Source organism: Triticum urartu, chromosome 7, assembly GCF_003073215.2.
Source record: "Triticum urartu cultivar G1812 chromosome 7, Tu2.1, whole genome shotgun sequence".
Lineage (NCBI taxonomy): Eukaryota > Viridiplantae > Streptophyta > Magnoliopsida > Poales > Poaceae > Triticum > Triticum urartu.
In genome coordinates this window covers 680693985-680699688 of record NC_053028.1, presented here as the reverse complement: position 1 = coordinate 680699688, position 5704 = coordinate 680693985, and positions in this window count along the sequence as shown.

Sequence of the window (5704 nt, the reverse complement as noted above, 5' to 3'; positions counted from 1 at the left end):
TTTTAATAGAGTACCGGACCAATGCATTAACACATAGTGAATACATGAACTCCTCAAACTACGGTCATCACCGGTAAGTATCCCGATTATTGTCACTTCGGGTTAATGGATCATAACACATAATAGGTGACTATAGACTTGCAAGATAGGATCAAGAACTCACATATATTGATGAAAACATAATAGGTTCAAATCTGAAATCATGGCACTCAGGCCCTAGTGACAAACATTAAGCATTGCAAAGTCATAGCAACATCAATCTCAGAACATAGTGGATACTAGGGATCAAATCCTAAAAATACTAACTATCTCATCCAACTCATCACCGTCCAACAAGCCTACGATGGAATTATTCACACACTGCGGTGAGCATCATGAAATTGGTGATGGAGGAAGGTTGATAATGACGATGGCGACGGATTCCCCTCTCCGGAGCCCTGAACGGACTCCAGATCAGCCCTCCCGAGAGAGTTTAGGGCTTGGCGGCGGCTCCGTATCGTAAAACACGATAAATCCTTCTCTCCGATTTTTTTTCTCCTCAAAAGTGAATATATGGAGTTGGAGTTGAGGTTGGTGGAGTATCAGGGGGCCCATGAGGCAGGGGGCGCGACCAGGTGGGGTAGGCGCGCCCCCACCCTCGTGGACAGGGTGTGGTCCCCCTGACATGGATTCTTCTTCCAGTATTTTTCATATATTCCAAAAATAATCTCCGTTGATTTTTAGGTCATTCCGAGAACTTGTATTTCTGCACAAAAATAACACCATGGCAATTCTTCTGAAAACAGCGTCAGTCCGGGTTAGTTCCATTCAAATCATGCAAGTTAGAGTCCAAAATAAGGGCAAAAGTGTTTGGAAAAGTAGATACGACGGAGACGTATCAACTCCCCCAACCTTAAACCTTTGCTTGTCCTCAAGCAATTCAGTTGATAAACTGAAAGTGATAAAGAAAAACTTTTACAAACTCTGTTTGCTCTTGTTGTAAATATGTAAAGCCAACATTCAATTTTTTAGCAAAAATTATGAACTTACCATATTCACAATAACACTTAGGTCTCTTGTTTACTCATATCAATGGCATAATCAACTAGCGAGCAATAATAACAAATCTCGGATGACAACACTTTCCCAAAACAATCATGATATGATATAACAAGATGGTATCTCGCTAGCCCTTTCTGAGACCACAAAACATAAATGCAGAGCACCTTTAAAGATCAAGGACTGACTAGACATTGTAATTCATGGTAAAAGAGATCCAGTCAAGTTATACTCAATGTAAACTAACAGTAATGGATGCAAATGACAGCGGTGCTCTCCAACTGGTGCTTTTTAATAAGAGGATGATCACTCAGCATAAAAGTAAATAGATAGGCCCTTCGCAGAGGGAAGCAGGGATTTGTAGAGGTGTCGGAGCTCGGTTTTGAAATATATATGAATAATATTTTGAGCGGTATACTTTCATTGTCAACATAACAACCGAGAGATCTCGATATCTTCCATGCTACACACATTATAGGCGGTTCCCAAGTAGAATGGTAAAGTTTATACTCCCCCACCATCAACAAGCATCAATCCATGGCTTGCCCGAAACAACGGGTCCCTCCAACTAACAACAATCCTGAGGGAGTTTTGTTTGTGATTATTTTGATTTGATTTGACCATGGGACTGGGCATCCCGGTGACCAGCCATTTTATCGTGAATGAGGAGCGGAGTCCACTCCTCTTGAGAGTAACCCGCCTAGCATGGAGGATACAGACAGCCCTAGTTGGTACATGAGCTATTCGAGCATACAAAACAGAATGTTTATTTGAAGGTTTAGAGTTTGGCACATACAAATTTACTTGGAACGACAGGTAGATACCGTATATAGGAAGGTATGGTGGACTCATATGGAATAACTTTGGGGTTTATGGAATTGGATGCACAAGCAGTATTCCTGCTTAGTACAAGTGAAGGCTAGAAAAAGACTGGTAAGCGACCAGCTAGAGAGCGACAACAGTCATGAAGATGCATTAAAATTAATCAACACCGGATGCAAGCATGTGTAGGATATAATTCACCATGAACATAAATATTGTAGAGGCTATGTTGGTTTTATTTCAACTACATGCGTGAACATGTGCCAAGTCAAGTCACTCGAATCGTTCAAAGGAGGATACCACCCTATCATACCACATCACAACCATTTTAATAGCATGTTGGCACACAAGGTAAACAATTATAAACTCTTATCTAATTAAGCATGCCATAAGCAACTACAATCTCTAATTGTCATTACAAACATGTTTCTTTCATAATAGGCTGAATCAGGAACGATGAACTAATCATATTTACAAAAACAAGAGCGGTCGAGTTCATACCAGCTTTTCTAATCTCGATCAGTTCATCATATATCATCATTATTGCCTTTCACTTGCACTACCGAATAGTGTGGATAATAATAATAGTGCACGTGCATTAGACTAAGCAGGAATCTCCAAGCATTCAATTCAAGAGAGAAGACAAGGTAATATGGCCTCTTTGTTAGATAAAAAATAATGCGTATAATAGCCACTCAAAATTTTCATTATGGTCTTCTCCTCTCGACCCCCAAAGGAAAGTAAAGAAACAAAACTATTTACACGGGAAAGCTCCCAACAAGCAAAAGAAGAATGAGAAATCTTTTTGGGTTTTGTTTTTAATTACTACTACTACAGGCATGGAAAGTAAGCTAACTAAAAGCTATAATTAATTTTTTTGATTTTTCTTAAGGCTTTTCAAACACACAAGAAGAAAGCTAAATAATAAAATAAACTAGCATGGATGATATAATGAAAAAGTATGAGCACCGACACCTGGCATGAATGTGTGAACATGAATGTAATGTCGGTGAGAAATACGTACTCCCCCAAGCTTAGGCTTTTTGCCTAAGTTGGTCTATGCCCATGGATCAAAGTTGTAACTGGGGTCGTACTGAGATATGCAGCGGCAATTGCCTGATGAGCTACAGCTTGGAGGCGAGCTTCCTCCGCCCTCCTGTCGTACTCGTCCGCCTCCTCCCTGGTTATAACATATCTCCCTTTTGCCTGAAAGTCAAAGAAAGTAGGAGCAGGGAGAGCGACGTGATAGATGCGTCGTCTTTCAAAGATTAGTCGGTATTGGAGGGACTGATTGTTCCTCTCAATGAACTGATGACAAACCATAGTATCATAATCTAAATAAGCAGGAGGCAACTCAATATCATATCCATGAATGGGTATCTCAAAAAATTTAGCTAAACGGGTTGCATAAATTCCACCAAAAAATCTCCATTAATTTTGTTATTATGCAACCTACGTGCAACAATGGCCTCCAAGTTATATTGTTTATCTCCTAATACAGCACTCTTGAGAACACTAAGATCTGGAACACACATGTGGCATACTTCATCCTTACCATTTATGCATCTACCTATAAAGAGAGAAAAAATAATGTATAGGAGGAAAATGAATGCTCCCTATGGTCCCTAGATTCCCCCACAATGATACTAGCAAGAAAATCCTTATATTCATATTTACGAGGTTCACTAACATTACACCACTGTGTGAGTTTACAAGTAGTATTAAAATATTCTAAGTCCATGGTATAAGATTTATCATAAAGATCGAACATGACAGTTTGAGAATATCGTGATGATGTAAATTCAAACCTTCTCACAAAGGAATCAATGAAGGAGTAGTACTAACAGCACTTATCTGCCTCAAAGCTCTCAAGATCAGCATTACGCACATATGTGTCAAATTCCTCCTTGATTCCTGCTCGAATCATGAAGTCCTCTGACGGCCATTCACAAGGCCGCACTTGAGCCTCCCTTGGTAGTTCATTGTCCGGCTCGCGTATTGCGGGCATGGGTCCTTGTTTCCTTGAGCAACCACCTTGGTACATTTTCCTAAACATATTTCTTCCTCTGAAAAATTACTGAAATTTTTAGTAACTTAAAATAAAAGTGAACCAAACTCAACAAGATTGATAGCAACTACTCCTACAATTGCCTAGAGGCCATATCATGCATTAAAACTACTTTTGACCACCTAAGGAGCAAATATTTGCAATGAATAAAGCACTAGAACAAAAACTAATTGGACCATTGGAGGAGTCACATACCAAAGAACAATCCATCAAAGCAATTTTGTGAAAGGAGCTTTGAGCAAGGAGATCGAAAATGGAAGCAAGATGAGCAAGAACTCGGGTTTGAGCTGGCTAGTGATTTTTTCTGGAGCAAGACGAAGTGTGTGGGTGCAAGGATAAGTGAAGGGGACCCACGTGGGGTCCACGGGGCAGGGGGGCGCGCCAGGGGGGTGAGCGCGCCCTCCACCCTTGTGGGCATGTGGCTGCTCCCCCTGCTGTGTTCTTAGTGCAAGATATTCTCAAATATTCTAGAAAAAATCATATTTAATTTTCAGGGCATTTGGAGAACTTTTATTTTCAGGGTATTTTTTATTGCAAAGATAATTCAGAAAACTGACAGAAAATACTATTTTTGCTTTATTTAAACTAAATAACAGAAAGTAAAAGGAGGGTACAGAGAGTTGTCTTTTCTAACTTCATCCATCTCATGCTGATCAAAAGGAATCCACTAACAAGGTTGATCAGGTCTTGTTAACAAACTCATTTCGAATAACATGAAACCGAAGAATTTTCTAATAACATTAGGTTACCTCAACGGGGATATGCACATCCCCCACAATAAGAATATCATATTTCTTCTTGACAGTAGGAAGAGGAAATTCAAAACCTCCAATAGTGATTGTTGAATTTTTTTCCAATAGAATTGATACTGTGGACTTGAGGTTGTTTCCTCGAAAAGTGTACCGTATGCTCATTACCATTCACATGAAAAGTGACATTGCATTTATTGCAATCAATAACAGCCCCTGCAGTATTCAAAAAGGGTCTTTCAAGAATAATGGACATGCTATCGTCCTCGGGAATATCAAGAATAACAAAGTCCGTTAAAATACTAACGTTTGCAACCACCACATGCACATCCTCACAGATATCGACAGGTATAGCAGTTGATTTATCATCCATTTGCAAAAGATATTTCAATAGGTGTCAACTTATTCAAATCAAGTCTACGATATAAAGAGAGAGGCATAACACTAACACCGGCTCCGAGATCACATAAAGCAGTTTTAACATAGTTTCTTTTAATGGAGCATGGTATAGTTGGTACTCCTGGATCTCCAAGTTTCTTTGGTATTTCACCCTTAAAAGTATAATTAGCAAGCATGATGAAAATTTCAGCTTCCGGTACCTTTCTTTTATTTGTAACAATATCTTTCATGTACTTAGCATAAGGATTCATTTTAAGCATATCAGTCAAATGCATACGCAAAAAGATAGGTCTAATCATTTCAGCAAAGCGCTCAAAATCATCATCATCCTTTTTCTTGGATGGTTTAGGAGGAAAAGGCATGAGTTTCTTAACCCATGGTTCTCTTTCTTTATTGTGCTTCCTGGCAACAAAGTCCCTCTTATCATAACGTTGATTCTTTGATTGTGGGTTACCAAGATCAACAACAGGTTCAATCTCTACATCATTATCATTGCTAGGTTGAGCATCAACATGAACATCATCATTAATATTATCACTAATTTCATGTTCATTACCAGATTGTGTTTCAGCATCAGAAATAGAGATATCGTTGGGGTTCTCAGGTGTGTCAACAACAGGTTCACTAG